We start from the raw sequence: 17,996 nt of genomic DNA, 5'->3' as shown, positions 1-17,996 counted from the left end.
TCCTTCTGAGGAAGGGAGAAGATAGTTAGATTTATTATCTCAGTGTAAGGAACTTAGTAAAAGTTCCGGATCAGATGTTCTTAGTTAATTTTAAGATGAGAAGCTTCACATTCAATTGTATGAAGACTTTAGGAAGAGGCTCTCAGTCTCTCAAAACAGGGAGTTAAAGCTAAAGTTAAAGAGTTAAAGGGATGCTTTGGGGATTAACGGGATAATATTTTTACCAAGTGTTTTGAAACCTATAAATATATAGCAAATGTAAACATTTTGTTTATTCATTTATGTATTTCCACCTGGCTCACAGAAGTAGCAAAAACTTAAAACACCAAGCTCGGAGATGGTTTCATTCTCGTGTCACTGTGATAGACCAACTCCAGAACTCCACTCCATTCTCACCCTCAATGTTATCTGTTTTTTGCCTGGGCAATAGTTAGCCTCAGAACCCACAGACCAGAATTCCTGCTGACCATTTCACTGACTGACCCTCCCCTGCTGGAGTGAGGAGGCAGCAGCTGCTTTCATTAACAAGTGGATGTGTCCGTCTGAAGAAGCTCAAAGTATATAGATACAAGAACAACATAGATCTATAGAACACCATCAATGCAGTAAAATGGTCCAAAAAGGCTTTCTCAAGAATAATCAACAAATGCAATGCAGGTACTCTCGCAACATTTAAGCAGCATAATAATCTATAACCCAAGTGCAGATAAATGGCATTAGCGTAGTTTGGCGTTTGCTGGTCAGTATAGACATGGTGGGCTAAAGGGATTGTTTATATTTTGTACAACTTGACCTTTCCAAAATTTGACACCAAGTCACAAAAGGAGATATTAAGACAAGTGATCAAAAGTGTTTTCAGAGCTGTTGGATTTAAGAAGCTTCTAAAAGGAGGAGATTTGGGGAGGGGTGGGGGAGGGAAGAAAGAGAGAGAGAGAGAGAGACTGAGTGTGAGTGTTTTCGGGACAGAATTTTCAATCCAAGCACTCCAGGAGGCTGAAGACCGTTCCATTAATAATGGAACAAGGATTGGGGAATATAGGAATCTTCAACTGTTGCAGAACTGGAGATTACTGAGGCTGTTGCCAGTGGTTAATACAAACAGATCTTGTTCTGCTTTCAGTTATCCACCAATGAGGTTAATGCACAGAATTTTCATGCCTCACTCAGCTCTTCTATCAGATATGTGGCAGTATCCTGTTTCAATCATGTCATTCATTCTGTGGGCTTGCAGAGTATCTGCTGATCTAATCAAGATCTCCATCAGTTATCGAACCACATCTATATCTCTGCACAATGTGACATCTCTCCCTTTTCCCTTCTGTGTCCCCAAAACTGTTGATTTAATTAACAGTTGGAACAGTTTGGGATGTTTTATTGTGGTAAAGAAGCTGCACAATTTGCTAATGGTGTTGTAACAAACTGAGTCATTGCTTTGCTTATATGGCATTGGTTTGAAACATCTGCTGTTAAAATGGAACCTATTTTCTTTACCCAGTTTCAAAATGGAGGCCTCGAGATAACGTGAATATCAGCCAAGGTCAGATTGCTGGAACTGTAAGTTAGTCAGGAATTTGTGAAGGTCTACAGAAAAGACTGTTTCATCCTCAGCAATCTATGTAAGAAATATAACAATATTGTTCCCTTTCATTGTCTTTTTCCATCTCTAGAGGACACAAGAATTTTACATTTATGTAGCACCATCTCCAACTTCAAGAAGAGAAGTCTTGCTTAAGTTATGAAATAAAACACAGGTCAGAGCACAGCTGGAATACTGTGAACAGGTTTAGATCCCTTACCTAAGGAAAGATAGACTGGTATTGGAGGCAGTCTACAGACAGATAACTTAGTTGATCCCAAGTACGGAGAAAAGTTGTGTCAGTACTCACTGGCATTTAGGAGAACGAGGGGAGACTTATTGAAGCAAAGATTCTTAGGGGGTCCGACGGTATAGATGAGAAGCTATTACCCCTTGTCAGAGGATCTCGGACCAGATGACATCATCTCAGAATATGAGGTTGTGTATTAAGACAGAGATGGGGATATTTTGTTTTCTGTCAGAGAGGCGTGAATCTGCGCAATTATTTACTGCAGAGGGCTGCCAAGGTGAGGTCATCAAGTAAATTCATGGCTGAAATAGACAGTTTTACCCAGCAAGGGAATCGAGGGCGAAAAGCAAGCAAGCGGAGTTACAGGTACACAAATAAAGTGGCGGTGGTGTTGGATATTTTGAAAAGCATTAGGATAGACAAGTTCCCAGGATCAGGTGGGATCTATCCCAGCACACTGAGGGAGGTGAGGGAGGAAATTGCTGGGGCCTTGACAGAGATATTTGTATCCATTTTAGCCACAGGAAAGGTCCCAGAGGACTGGAGAATAGCCAACACTGTTCCTTTGTTTAAGGAGGACAATGGGGATAATTGGAAAAATTACCAGCCGATGAGCCTTATGTCAGTAATAGGAAAATTATTGGAGGAGATTCTTAGGTACAGGATTCATCCACATTTGGAAAAATGTGGACTTATTAGTGGCAAACACTGTGCAGGGAAGGTCATATCTCACAAATTTAATTGAGCTTTTTGAGGAAGTAACAAAGATGATTGCTGAGGGCAGGGAGGTAGACAATATAGCAGATGGAGTTTAATCTGAACAATGCAAGGCCTTTGACATGGTTCCATATGGCAGGCTGATCCAAAAGGTGAGCTAGTAAGGAGGATATAGAAATAGCTTAATCATAGAACTCAGAGTGTAACCATAGAAGGATGTTCTCCGGACTGGAGATCGATACCCAGGGGTCTTCCACAGGGATCAATGCTGGGACCATGTTGTTTGTCATGTACATAAATGATGTGGAGGAGAATGTATGTGGCCTGATTATTAAAGTGGCAGACGACACAAAGACTGGGGGAGCTGCAGGTAGTGAGGAGGATTGTCAGAAGATACAGCAGGATACAAACAGGTTGGAGACTTGGGTGGCAAAGTGGCAGGTGGAGTTTAATCTGAACAATGCAAGTTGATGGATTTTGGGAGATCTAATGCAGGCGGTAAGTATACAGTAAATGGCAGAATCCTTAGAAGCAACAACATACAGAGAAACCTTGACGTTCAGGCCCACAGTTCCCTGAAAGGGGCAACACCAGTGGATAAGGTGGTCAAGGTGGCATATGGCATGCTTATCTTCATCATTTGGAGCATAGAGTATAAAAATTGGCAAGTCATGTTGCAACTGTATAGAACATTAGTTAGACCACGTTCAGAACATTATATACAGTTCTGGTCACCACACAATCAGAAGGACGTGGTGGGTTTGGAAAGGGTAGAGAGACGGTTTACCAGGATGTTACCTGGTTTGGAGAGTATTAGATATAAGTAGAGATTGGACAAAGTTAGTTTGTTTTCACTGAACATCAGAGGCTGACTGTAGATCTCATAGACATATACAAGGCAAGGCATAGACTGAATGGACAGTTGGAGTCCTTTCCCCAGGACAGGAATGTCAATAACTCGGGGAATAAGCTTTTAGCTAACAGGGTGCAAGTTTAAAGGAGATGTGAGAGGCAAGTTTTTTTTTTAAACACAAAGGGGGGTAAATGCCTGGAATGTGCTGCCAGAGGCAGTGGTGGAAGCAAATACAACGGTAACATGTAAGAGGCATCTTGAGTGATACGGACTGTGTGGAGCCAAAATGCTTTAGGTTTAGAAAGGCGTCACGTGTCAGCACAGACCCGGTGGGCCCAAGGGGCTTGCCCCTGTCTGTACGGAGGTGGAATCCATGGGTATCAGAGGGCAAAACCTCTGTTAGTTCGAGTCAAACCTGACACAAAGGAAGGTTGTTGGAGGTCAGTCATCTCAGCTCCAGGACATCTCTGCAGGAGTCCCTCAGGGTAGTGTCCTAGGCCCAACCATCTTCAGCTGCTTCATCAATGACCTTCCCTCCACCACAAGGTCAGAAGTGGGGATGTTTGCCGATGATTGGACATTTTCAGCTCCATTCGCAACTCCTCAGATACTGAAGCAGTTCATGTTCAAGTGCAACAAGATCTGGACAATATCCAGGACTGGACTGAGAAGTGGCAAGTAATGTTAATGCCACATAAATGTCAGACTATGACCATTAGCCATAAGTGACAAACTAACCACTGCCTCTTGACATTCAATGGTGTTACCATCACTGAATCTCCCACTAACAACATCCTGGAGTTACCACAGATCAGAAACTTAACCGGATTCATCACATAAACGCAGTGGAGCTACAAGAGCGGCTCAGAGACTAGGAATACTGCTGCGAGTATTCCACCTGACTCCTGAAAACCTGTCCCCCATCTACAAAGCACAAGTCTGGAGTGTGATGGAATACTCCCCACTTGCCTGGATGGGGGCAACTCCAGCAACATTCAAGAAGCTTGGCACCATCCAGGACAAAGCAGCCGCTTGATTTGCACCACATCCACAAATACCACCCCCCCTCCCCCACTGATGTAGCAACAACGTGTATCATCTACAAGATTCCCTGCAGAAATTCAAAGATCCTCAGACAGCACCTTCCAAACCCATGAGCACTTCCATCAAGAAGGACAAGGAGAGCAGATGATGTGGAGATGCCAGTTGGATTGGGGTGAACCAAGTTAAAAAATCATAGCAGATATATGGGAACACCACCACCTTCAAGTTCCCCTCCAAGCCACTCACCATCCCGACTTGGAAATATATCAGCGTTCCTTCACTGTCGCTAAGTCAGAATCCTGGAATTCCCTCCCTAGGGGCATTGTGGGTCAACCCACAGCAGGTAGACTGCAGTGGTTCAAGAAGGCAGCTCACCCACACCTTCTCAAGGGGCAACTAGGGACAAGCAATAAATGAGGGGCCCAGCCAGTGACACCCACATGCCCCGAATGAATTTTAAAAACTACTGTTCTTTGATTCCCAGATCAGCCATGATCTCATTGAACCAGCTGAAGAAGGAGCAGCGCTCCGAAAGCTAGTGCTTCCAAATAAACCTGTTGGACTATAACCTGGTGTTGGGGGATTTGTAACTTTTTACATCCAAATTCAACACTGGCACCTCCACATCACTGAACAGGGAAGGTGACTTGATGGGCCAAATGGCATACTTCTGCTCCTACATCTTAAACTCTTAGTAAAACGTTAAAGCCCTTTGCAGCCAGTGATCTACTTTTTATGTAAAGTTACTCGTGTAGAAAATGCAGCAGCCAATGCACCCTCAGCAACTCCCACAATGACATCATGGACTTTCCACAAGATCAGAGTTGGACCAGAGTCCATGGAGAATCCTCCTGTTCATCGTTAAATGGTGTTATAGACCTCCGGCAGCGCGGCGCTCCCTCGGCACTGACCCTCCGGCAGCGCGGCGCTCCCTCGGCACTGACCCTCCGGCAGCGCCGCGCTCCCTCGGCACTGACCCTCCGGCAGCGCCGCGCTCCCTCGGCACTGACCCTCCGGCAGCGCCGCGCTCCCTCGGCACTGACCCTCCGGCAGCGCGGCGCTCCCTCGGCACTGACCCTCCGGCAGCGCGGCGCTCCCTCGGCACTGACCCTCCGGCAGCGCGGCGCTCCCTCGGCACTGACCCTCCGGCAGCGCGGCGCTCCCTCGGCACTGACCCTCCGGCAGCGCGGCGCTCCCTCGGCACTGACCCTCCGGCTGCGCCGCGCTCCCTCGGCACTGACCCTCCGGCAGCGCCGCGCTCCCTCGGCACTGACCCTCCGGCAGAGCCGCGCTCCCTCGGCACTGACCCTCCGGCAGAGCCGCGCTCCCTCGGCACTGACCCTCCGGCAGTGCCGCGCTCCCTCGCACTGACCCTCCGGCAGAGCCGCGCTCCCTCGGCACTGACCCTCCGGCAGAGCCGCGCTCCCTCGGCACTGACCCTCCGGCAGTGCCGCGCTCCCTCGGCACTGACCCTCCGGCAGTGCCGCGCTCCCTCGGCACTGACCCTCCGGCAGCGCGGCGCTCCCTCGGCACTGACCCTCCGGCAGCGCGGCGCTCCCTCGGCACTGACCCTCCGGCAGCGCGGCGCTCCCTCGGCACTGACCCTCCGGCTGCGCCGCGCTCCCTCGGCACTGACCCTCCGGCAGCGCGGCGCTCCCTCGGCACTGACCCTCCGGCAGAGCCGCGCTCCCTCGGCACTGACCCTCCGGCAGTGCCGCGCTCCCTCGCACTGACCCTCCGGCAGAGCCGCGCTCCCTCGGCACTGACCCTCCGGCAGAGCCGCGCTCCCTCGGCACTGACCCTCCGGCAGTGCCGCGCTCCCTCGGCACTGACCCTCCGGCAGTGCCGCGTTCCCTCGGCACTGACCCTCCGGCAGTGCCGCGCTCCCTCGCACTGACCCTCCGGCAGAGCCGCGCTCCCTCGGCACTGACCCTCCGGCAGAGCCGCGCTCCCTCGGCACTGACCCTCCGGCAGTGCCGCGCTCCCTCGGCACTGACCCTCCGGCAGTGCCGCGTTCCCTCGGCACTGACCCTCCGGCAGTGCGGCGCTCCCTCGCACTGACCCTCCGGCAGAGCCGCGCTCCCTCGGCACTGACCCTCCGGCAGAGCCGCGCTCCCTCGGCACTGACCCTCCGGCAGTGCCGCGCTCCCTCGGCACTGACCCTCCGGCAGTGCCGCGTTCCCTCGGCACTGACCCTCCGGCAGTGCGGCGCTCCCTCGGCACTGACCCTCCGGCAGTGCGGCGCTCCCTCGGCACTGACCCTCCGGCAGTGCGGCGCTCCCTCGGCACTGACCCTCCGGCAGCGCAGCATTCCCTCCGTACTGATCCTCCAACAGTACGGCACTCCCTCAGTACTGAGCCTCCAACAGTGCGGCGCTCCCTCAGCACTAACCTTCCGATAGTGCGGCGCTCCCTCAGCACTGATCCTCCGACAGCACGGCACTCCCTCAGCACTGACCTTCTGACAGTGCGGCACTCCCTCAGCATTGACCTTCTGACAGTGCGGCGCTCCCTCAGCACTTATCCTACGACAGTGCAGCGCTCCCTCAGCACTGACCTTCCGACAGTGCGGCGCTCCCTCAGTACTGATCGTCCAACAGCGCAGCGCTCCCTCAGCACTGACCTTCTGATAGTGCGGCACTCCCTCAGCACTGATCCTCCGACAGTGTGGCACTCCCTCAGTACTGATCTTCCGACAGTGCGGCACGCCCTCAGTATTGATCCTCTGACAATGCGGCGCTCCCTCAATACTGATCCTCTGACAATGCGGCACTCCCTCAGCACTGATCCTCCGACAGTGCCGCGCTCCCTCAGTACTGATCCTCCGACAGCGCAGCACTCCCTCAGTACTGATCCTCCAACAGTGCGGCACTCCCTCAGCACTAACCTTCCGATAGCGCGGCACTCCCTCAGCACTGATCCTCCGACAGCACAGCACTCCCTCAGCACTGACCTTCTGACAGAGCGGCGCTCCCTCAGCACTGATCCTACGACAGTGCGGCGCTCCCTCAGCACTGATCCTACGACAGTGCGGCGCTCCCTCAGCACTGATCCTACGACAGTGCGGCGCTCCCTCAGCACTGATCGTCCAACAGCGCGGCGCTCCCTCGGCACTGACCCTCCGGCAGTGCCGCGTTCCCTCGGCACTGACCCTCCGGCAGTGCGGCGCTCCCTCGCACTGACCCTCCGGCAGAGCCGCGCTCCCTCGGCACTGACCCTCCGGCAGAGCCGCGCTCCCTCGGCACTGACCCTCCGGCAGTGCCGCGCTCCCTCGGCACTGACCCTCCGGCAGTGCCGCGTTCCCTCGGCACTGACCCTCCGGCAGTGCGGCGCTCCCTCGGCACTGACCCTCCGGCAGTGCCGCGTTCCCTCGGCACTGACCCTCCGGCAGTGCGGCGCTCCCTCGCACTGACCCTCCGGCAGAGCCGCGCTCCCTCGGCACTGACCCTCCGGCAGAGCCGCGCTCCCTCGGCACTGACCCTCCGGCAGTGCCGCGCTCCCTCGGCACTGACCCTCCGGCAGTGCCGCGTTCCCTCGGCACTGACCCTCCGGCAGTGCGGCGCTCCCTCGGCACTGACCCTCCGGCAGTGCGGCGCTCCCTCGGCACTGACCCTCCGGCAGTGCGGCGCTCCCTCGGCACTGACCCTCCGGCAGCGCAGCATTCCCTCCGTACTGATCCTCCAACAGTACGGCACTCCCTCAGTACTGAGCCTCCAACAGTGCGGCGCTCCCTCAGCACTAACCTTCCGATAGTGCGGCGCTCCCTCAGCACTGATCCTCCGACAGCACGGCACTCCCTCAGCACTGACCTTCTGACAGTGCGGCACTCCCTCAGCATTGACCTTCTGACAGTGCGGCGCTCCCTCAGCACTTATCCTACGACAGTGCAGCGCTCCCTCAGCACTGACCTTCCGACAGTGCGGCGCTCCCTCAGTACTGATCGTCCAACAGCGCAGCGCTCCCTCAGCACTGACCTTCTGATAGTGCGGCACTCCCTCAGCACTGATCCTCCGACAGTGTGGCACTCCCTCAGTACTGATCTTCCGACAGTGCGGCACGCCCTCAGTATTGATCCTCTGACAATGCGGCGCTCCCTCAATACTGATCCTCTGACAATGCGGCACTCCCTCAGCACTGATCCTCCGACAGTGCCGCGCTCCCTCAGTACTGATCCTCCGACAGCGCAGCACTCCCTCAGTACTGATCCTCCAACAGTGCGGCACTCCCTCAGCACTAACCTTCCGATAGCGCGGCACTCCCTCAGCACTGATCCTCCGACAGCACAGCACTCCCTCAGCACTGACCTTCTGACAGAGCGGCGCTCCCTCAGCACTGATCCTACGACAGTGCGGCGCTCCCTCAGCACTGATCCTACGACAGTGCGGCGCTCCCTCAGCACTGATCGTCCAACAGCGCGGCGCTCCCTCAGCACTGACCTTCTGACAGTGTGGCACGCCCTCAGTACTGATCCTCTGACAATGCGGCGCTCCCTCAATACTGATCCTCTGACAATGCGGCGCTCCCTCAGCACTGATCCTCCGACAGCACGGCACTCCCTCAGCACTGACCTTCTGACAGTGCGGCGCTCCCTCAGCACTGATCCTCTGACAGTGTGGCACTCCCTCAGTACTGATCCTCTGACAGTGCGGCACTCCCTCAGCACTGACCTTCCGACAGTGCGGCGCTCCCTCAGCACTGACCTTCCGACAGTGCGGCATTCCCTCAGTACTGATCGTCCAACAGCGCAGCGCTCCCTCAGCACTGACCTTCTGATAGTGCGGCGCTCCCTCAGCACTGATCCTCTGACAGTGCGGCGCTCCCTCGGTACTGATCCTCCGACAGTGCGGCACTCCCTCAGTACTGATCCTCTGACAGTGCGGCGCTCCCTCAGCACTGACCTTCCGACAGTGCGGCGCTCCCTCGGTACTGATCCTCCGACAGTGCGGCGCTCCCTCAATACTGATCCTCTGACAATGCGGCGCTCCCTCAATACTGATCCTCTGACAATGCGGCGCTCCCTCAGCACTGATCCTCCGACAGCACGGCACTCCCTCAGCACTGACCTTCTGACAGTGCGGCGCTCCCTCAGCACTGATCCTCTGACAGTGTGGCACTCCCTCAGTACTGATCCTCTGACAGTGCGGCACTCCCTCAGCACTGACCTTCCGACAGTGCGGCGCTCCCTCAGCACTGACCTTCCGACAGTGCGGCATTCCCTCAGTACTGATCGTCCAACAGCGCAGCGCTCCCTCAGCACTGACCTTCTGATAGTGCGGCGCTCCCTCAGCACTGATCCTCTGACAGTGCGGCGCTCCCTCGGTACTGATCCTCCGACAGTGCGGCACTCCCTCAGTACTGATCCTCCGACAGTGCGGCACTCCCTCAGTACTGATCCTCCGACAGTGCGGCACTCCCTCAGTACTGATCCTCCGACAGTGCGGCGCTCCCTCAGTACTGACCTTCCGACAGTGCGGCGCTCCCTCGGTACTGATCCTCCGACAGTGCGGCACTCCCTCAGTACTGATCCTCCGACAGTGCGGCGCTCCCTCAGCACTGATCCTCTGACAGTGCGGCGCTCCCTCAGCACTGATCCTCTGACAGTGCGGCGCTCCCTCAGCACTGACCTTCCGACAGTGCGGCGCTCCCTCGGTACTGATCCTCCGACAGTGCGGCACTCCCTCAGTACTGATCCTCCGACAGTGCGGCACTCCCTCAGCACTGATCCTCTGACAGTGCGGCACTCCCTCAGCACTGATCCTCTGACAGTGCGGCGCTCCCTCAGCACTGATCCTCTGACAGTGCGGCGCTCCCTCAGCACTGACCTTCCGACAGTGCCAAACTCCCTCAATATTGATCCTCTGATAATGCGGCACTCCCTCAACGCAGATCGCAAGTCACAGCAGCGATGGAGAGTGACATGTAACTCCTGTAGCCTCAGGCTGGGGAGCAGCAGATGTCAGTGTGAGGTTGTTCCCTCCTGATCACAGGCCCCAGACTCCTGGAGGATGCGCATCAGGTGAGACTGGCCCATGGTCAGGTTGGCAGTGACCAAAGACGACAGTTGTGCCCTGATCATTAAGAACACCAAATTCAACCTCCACACATCAACTGTCACCTCCAAATTCAACTTCTTCAAATGCTCTTCTGATCTCCTTCCATTAATTGTAGCTCATTGTACACCTTGCTGTACCTGTCCCAGCTTGCTACTGATTCCACGACACTATTTTCAGAATTATACTGGCTTCATCAGCCATAGGCTAAATTCCATCATTGCACTTTTATCATGGACTCGGACATTTACAGCACAGAATAAGGCCACTCAGTTCATTATTACCCACACACAGGTTAAAGATCTGACTTTGTTCATCCCACGTTCCAACTTCTGGCCCAAAGGCCGAGAGGCATCATCATCAGTGAACATCCAAAACCCATTTCAACGATACAATAGATTCAGACTCAACCAGTTTTCCAAGGAAGAGTCACAGGCTTACACCAGCCCCTACGTGAAAACATTTTTCCTCAACTCTCTCTTAGCCTTCCACCTCTTCTTACTTTAAATCTCTATCTACTGGTTACTGATATCTCCAATAATGGAGAAAGTGTCTTCCTAATCACCTATCTCTACCTTTAGTCCCTCAATAGCTTTTTCCTGTCCCTCCTCCAGGTTTATTATTTGTTTATTTCTTGGTCGGGTTGCTGGCTAGACCCAGTATTTATTTCCAGCTCTAATTTCCCTTGAGAGAGTAATGTAAGCTGCCTTCGTAAACCTCTGAGTCCACATGCTGTATGTAGACCCACCATGCTGTTAGGGAGGGAATTCCAGGATTTGTTCTAGTGACACTGAAGGAATAGCGATATATGTCCAAGTCAGGATGGTGAATGGCTTGGAGGGGAACATGCAGAGTCTGCTGTTCCCGTGTATCTGCTGCTGTTGTCCCTCTAGTTTTGGGTTTGGAAGATACTGTCAAAAGAACTTTAGGGATATTACTGCAGATGTTACACACTGTGCTCACTGTACAGTTGGTGGTGAAGGGGGTGCATATTGAAGATAGTGATGTGGTGCCAATCAAGCGGGTTGCTTTGTCCTGGATGGTGTCAAGCTTCTTGAATATTGTTGGAGCTGCGCCCATCCAGGCAAGTGTGGGATATTCCATCACATGCCTGACTTGTGCCTTGTAGATGGTGAACAGGCTTTGGGGAGTCAGAAGGGGAGTTACTCGCTGCAGTATTCCTAGCCACTGACCTACTTTGGTAGCCACTATGTTTACACAGTGAGTTCTGTTCAGTTTCTGGTCAATGGTAACCCCCAGAATGTTGACAGTGGGGGAATTCAGCGATTGAATGTCAAGACAGCATGGTGAGGTTCTCTTTTGCTGGAGGTAGGAATAATGTAAATGGGAACAGGACTAGAACACTCAATTCCTTCAAGCTGCTCCACCATTCATTACAAACGTGGCTGATCATCCAACTCAGTACCCTGTTCCCAATCTGGTCATTGCCTGGCACTTGGAACTTTTTATTTACCACTTGTCAACCCAAACCTGGACACTGTCCAGATCTTGTTACCTTTGGACCTGGACTACTTCAGTATCTGACAAGTCATGAATTACACCAAACACTGTGCAATCATCAGTTCCCTCTTCTGACCTTATGATGGAGGGAAGGTCATTGATGAAGCAGCTGAAGATGGTTGGGCCTAGGACACTGTCCTGAGGAACTCCTGCAGAGATGTCCTTGAGTGGAGGTGACTGACCTCCAATAATCGCAACCATCTTTCTATGTGTCAGGTATGCCTCCAACCAGCAGAGAGTTTGCCCATAATTCCCATTGATTCCAGTTTTGTTGGGGTCCACAGTTTACCCGGAGCTCTCCTCCCCTCCCTTTGACCTTTTGCAGCTTCCTGCAGCCCCCTTCATTGGTGGCTATACTCCCTGTCAAACAGTGGGACCCCCCACCCGCCCCTAAAACTCTCCACATTCTCTTATCCTTTAAGACTCTTCTTAAAACCCACATGTTTAATCAAACCTTTGGTCAGTGCTGTGACCTCCTGCTGTCTCTCCATATCTATGTTTCCAGTGCATTTCAGCCCTGGTCATGATGCTTTGTTAAAGGTGGGATATAAACACAACTTCCTGAAAAAGAACATCTTTAACATAATTTCTCTGCAAACATAACCCAAGGTTGGAAAGGGGACATAGTAGAAATCAAAAGCCTTGCTGACCTAGTTCCTCAATGAACTCCTTCTTCCAATTTCACAGCAGCCCCACATGTCTAAGCTTCAGTCACAACTTCCTGGTTCAAGCTGCTATCTGGGAGAGGATGTGAAAAGGGGGGAGGAGTGAAAAATATGGAAATAACCTCCCCCACCACCATCAGTTCAGTGACATACCCTCAGACCAGAAGCAATAAGAGGTACTGACCAATAGGTCACAGATCATTTGGAGAGAGTATCCTACAGGTTTGAAGATCAAACTCATTCTTGAGCTGCATCTGGAGCATCAGTCTGCATCCATTCAGATTCCAGCCCATCCTCTGCCATGTCTCTTTTGACCACAGAAAGGATTTGCAAACAGGACATTATAGTTTTTAAAGAGAAAAGCATTTTACACCAATTCCTCATATCAACAAACCCGCAAGACAATAGATATGTCAAAGACTGCAGATTCCCCTCAGACATGGTTGACGATGCTCTCCACCGCATCTCCTCCACTTCCCGCTCCTCTGCCCTTGAACCCCACCCCTCCAATCGCCATCAGGACAGAACCCCACTGGTGCACACCTGCCACCTCACCAACCTCCATACACAGCGTATCATCCTTCGTCATTTCCACCACCTCCAAACAGACCCCACCACCAGGGATATATTTCCCTCCCCTCCCCTCCCCTATCAGCGTTCCAGAAAGACCACTCCCTCCGCAACTCCCTTGTCAGATCCACACCCCCCACCAACCCAACCTCCACTCCCGGCACCTTCCCCTGCAACCGCGAGAAATGCAAAACTTGCGCCCACACTTCCCCCCTCACTTCCCTCCAAGGCCCCAAGGGATCCTTCCATATCCGTCACAAATTCACCTGCACCTCCACACACATCATTTACTGCATCCGCTGCATCCGATGTGGCCTCCTCTACACTGGGGAGACAGGCCGCCTACTTGTGGAACGTTTCAGAGAACACCTCTGGGACACCCGGACCAACCAACCCAACCACCCCGTGGCTCAACACTTCAACTCTCTCTCCCACTCCACCAAGGACATGCAGGTCCTTGGACTCCTCCATCGCCAGATCATGGCAACACGACGGCTGGAGGAAGAGCGCCTCATCTTCCGCCTGGGAACCCTCCAACCACAAGGGATGAATGCAGATTTCTCCAGTTTCCTCATTTCCCCTCCCCCAACCTTGTCTCAGTCCCAACCCTCGAACTCAGCACTACCTTCTTAACCTGCAATCTTCTTCCTGACTTCTCCGTCCCCACCCCCACTCTGGCCTATCACCCTCACCTTAACCTCCTTCCACCTATCGCATTTCCAACGCCCCTCCCCCAAGTCCCTCCTCCCTACCTTTTATCTTAGCCTGCTGGACACACTTTCCTCATTCCTGAAGAAGGGCTCATGCCCGAAACGTCGATTCTCCTGCTCCTTGGATGCTGCCTGATCCTGCTGCGCTTTTCCAGCATCACATTTTTCAGCAATAGATACGTCAGACAGCAATGAGTTAATCTTTGTTGTCTTGTTAGTCAAGTTTTGAACAGAATTTGAGATCAAGGTAGTTAATTTATTTAAATGATGCACTGTCTTGAGAGTTGTAACACATTGGTTACTTTTATATTTTTCTACAAAGACACCAGACAAGAAATTAACAAAATTCAAACTCAAGTGCTACAGGTAATTAGATAGGATCAGTAGCTGGAGAGTTAGAAATATCCTTCTCCAAATGGACTCAGCTCAAGGCTGGTTGGACCTTTCACAAGATAAATGTAGTGGGTCCCTTAAGAGCAGGGGATTCTCACAGTGTCCTGGTCAACAGTTAAACCAAATCACAGGAGTTGAGATGACCAGGTTACAGTTTGAGACACTTTGCTGATTAGATTAGATTCCCTACAGTGTGGAAACAGGCCCTTTGGCACAACTAGTCCACACCGGCCCTCCGAAGAGTAACCCACCCAGACCCATTACCCTTAACTAACGCACCTAACTCTACAGGCAATTGAGCATGGCCAATTCACCTGACCTGCACATGTTTGGACTGTGGGAGGAAACCGGAGCACCTGGAGGAAACCCACGCAGACACAGGGAGAATGTGCAAACTCCACACAGTCAGTCGCCCGAGGCTGGAATCGAACCCGGATCCCTGGCGCTGTGAGATAGTGACTATACTCAGCTTTCAGCAGCAGTTTGGGGGGGGAGGGAGTGGAACAGGGTTAGAAGGTAGGTAAAAGGCAAAGGGAGAAGGGGTGATAAGGGGTGATTGGGGGGACAGGGTCAGGTGATTGGGGAGGGCAGTGGGTGATTGAGAGTGGGGGCGATTGGGGAGGCTGTGATCATGGGAGTAAAAAGGGGTAGGGTGAAGAGGAGGGTGATCAGGATGGGGAAAGGGGATGAATGGGGAAGAAGATGGGGTGATCTGGGGGTTTATCTAGGGGGTGATCTGGGGGGTTGAAGAGGGGGTGAAGAGGGGATGATCTGGGAGTGAAGAGGGGATGATCTGGGGGCGGTGAAGAGGGGGTGATCTGGGGGGGGGTTGAAGAAGGGGGTGTTCTGGGAGGTTGAAAAGGGGGTGTTCTGGGGGGTTGAAGAAGGGGGTGTTCTGGGAGGTTGAAAAGGGGGTGTTCTGGGGGGTTGAAGAGGGGGTGAAGAGGGAGTGATCTGGGGGGGTTATCTAGGGGATTGAAGACGGGGTGATTAGGGGTGGGTGATGGGGAAGGGGATGATTGAGGGAAAAGGGGGGGCGTGATCTGGTGAGGGAGGGTGATTTGAGCCTGGACGAAGGATGGAGATGGAGGGTGGGGAGGATGGGGTGTGTGTGGAGAGGTGTCCCCGGGGCCGAAGGGGAGCAGGAGATTCTGACGATGAGGGTTATTGCCCCCCCCGTTCCCAGGATGGGGATCCTATTCAGTGAACGTCGGTAGCATCGATGGGGGGGGGGTCGGAGAGAGGGAGAATGAGAGAGACACAGTGTCCCTCCCCGGGGGGTATTTGCTGCCCCCGGTCCCAGGACATTCCCCACCCGGGGGGGAAAGAGAGAGATTTCGGCGAGAGGCGAGCGCGAGCTTACATTGGGCCGGGCTCCGGGCTCCGACACTAACCTCCGGGGGATCGAGCGTGTGGCGGCGGCGGCGGCGGCGGCTCCCCCGGGGGATGGGGGCAGGAAGGCGGGCAGCTGGCGGCTCCTGGTCCCCCTCCCCCGGGGGGAGAGAGAGAGGGAGGGAGGGTGTGGGGACACAGGGAAGGAGCTGGCGCTGGCGGCTCCCGGGCGCGGCGCTCCGATACTTTGTTTCTTTTTCCGGAAACTCGCGGCGCGACTCGCAACAAAACGGCAACATTGTAGCGAGAAGCGCAATTTCTCACCAGCGCCGGCTCCTGGCTCCGTGTGTCCCGGGACTTGAGGCTGTATCCCCCCCTCCTCCTCCTCCTCCTCCTCCCGGCCCGTTCCTGCCGCCTCCTCATGCGGGACCGGGACAGTATCCGCCCCGTCCCGAGCGCCCTTCCCCGGGCTCAGCCCCGCCGCTGCTTCCGGCTCCAGTGAAGCCGCTCTCGGTTCTCACACCGAGCCGGGGTTTTCCTGTTTCCGCCTTTCTTCACTTTTTTCTCTCTCGTTCCCTCAGTTTCCGAGGGAGGGGGGAGTTCCAGCCGCCACCCGCCAGCGCCTCCTGACGGCCACAGGCTGAAGCGACATTCCGCTCTGGCTCTGGCTCACCCTCAGCCCCATTCTCTCACCCCACTCCTTCTCCTCTCCCCTCTCTCATGAGTGCGGCACTCCCTCAGCACTGACCCACCAACAATGCAGCACTCCCTCAACTCTGATCCTCCGACAGTGCGGCACTCCCTCAGCGCTGGCCCTCCGACAGTGCCCACTACCTCATCACTGATCCTCCGACACTGCCCATTCCCTCAGCACTGACCCTCCGACAGTGCGGCACTCCCTCAGCGCTGACCCTCCAACAGTAGAGCACTCCTTCAGCGCTGTCCCTCTGACAGTGCCCACTCCCTCAGCACTGAGCCTCCAACGGCGCGGCTCTCCCTCATCATTGACCATCTGACAGTGCGGCACTCCCTCAGCATTGACCGTACGGCAGTGACCACTCCCTCAACGTTCACCCTCCGACAGTGCGGCACTCCCTCAGCACTGACCCCCCGACAGTGCGGCATTCCCTCAGCGCTGACCCTCCAACGGCGCGGCTCTCCCTCACCATTGAACCTCCAACAGTGCCTGCTCCCTCGGCGCTGCCCGACTGACAGTGCGGCGCTCCCTCAGCGCTGACCCTCCGACATTGTGGCACTCCTTCAGTGCTGACCCTCCGACAGGGCCCACTCCCTCAGCACTGACCCTCCTACAGTGCGGCTCTCCCTCAGCGCTGACCCTCCGACAGTTCCCAGTCCCTCAGCGCTGACATTCGAACAGTGCGGCACTCCCTCAGCACTGACCCTCCGACAGTGCGGCACTCCCTCAGAGCTGACCCTCCGACAGTGCCCACTCCCTCATCACTGACCCTCCGACAGTGCCCACTCCCTCAGCGCTGACCCTCCGACAGTGTAGCACTCCCTCAGAGCTGACCCTCCGACAGTGCCCACTCCCTCATCACTGACCCTCCGACAGTGCCCACTCCCTCAGCGCTGACCCTCTGACAGTGCCTACTCCCTCAGCACTGATCCTCCGACAGTGCGGCACTCCCTCAACGCTGACCCTCCGACCGTGCCTACTCCCTCAGCACTGATCCTCCGACAGTGCGGCACTCCCTCAGCGCTGACCCTCCGACCGTGCCTGCTCCCTCAGCGCTGACCGTCCGACAGTCCGGCACTCCCTCAGCACTGACCCTCTGACAGTGTGGCACTTCCTCAGCACTGACCCTCCGACAGTTCCCAGTCACTCAGCGCTGACCCTCCGCCAGTGCCCACTCCCTCATCATTGACCCTCCGACACTCCCTCAACACTGACCCTCTGACAGTGTGGCACTTCCTCAGCACTGACTGTCCTACAGTGCAGCACTCCCTCAGCACTGACCCCCGACAGTTCCCAGTCCCTCAGCGCTGACCCTCCGCCAGTGCCCACTCCCTCATCATTGACCCTCTGAAAGTCCAGCACTCCCTCAACACTGACCCTCTGACAGTGTGGCACTTCCTCAGCACTGACCCTCCTACAGTGCGGCACTCCCTCAGCGCTGACCCTCCGAGAGTTCCCAGTCCCTCAGCGCTGACCCTCCGACAGTGCCCGCTTTCTCAGCACTGACTCTCCAACAGCACGGCACTCTCTCAGCACTGACCCTCCAACAGTGCGGCACTCCCTCAGCACTGAACCTCTGACAGTGCAGCGCTCCCTCAGCACTGACCATACAACAGTG

General features: G+C 54.6%; 1 protein-coding gene across 5 annotated transcripts in view; it reads right to left on the bottom strand.

Annotated features, from left to right (window-relative positions):
- LOC132829070 (unconventional myosin-IXb-like) overlaps nucleotides 1–16,371 on the bottom strand; it is a 119,109-nt gene extending 102,738 nt beyond the window's left edge. For 3 of the 5 annotated variants that reach the window (XM_060846367.1, XM_060846369.1, XM_060846370.1), the window contains exon 1: nucleotides 16,006–16,370. The gene's annotated coding sequence lies outside the window, so the exon portion shown is untranslated. Of the gene's footprint in view, nucleotides 1–15,712; nucleotides 15,852–16,005 lie in introns of those variants that run through there. The other 2 variants (XM_060846371.1, XM_060846368.1) reach the window with 2 other exon arrangements.
- Between the last annotated feature and the right edge of the window lie 1,625 nt (nucleotides 16,372–17,996).

The sequence above is a fragment of the Hemiscyllium ocellatum genome, chromosome 28 (genome assembly GCF_020745735.1).
Source record: "Hemiscyllium ocellatum isolate sHemOce1 chromosome 28, sHemOce1.pat.X.cur, whole genome shotgun sequence".
NCBI lineage: Eukaryota > Metazoa > Chordata > Chondrichthyes > Orectolobiformes > Hemiscylliidae > Hemiscyllium > Hemiscyllium ocellatum.
The sequence above is the reverse complement of the archived record's forward strand: the minus strand, read 5'-3'. Positions and strand labels throughout refer to the sequence as shown.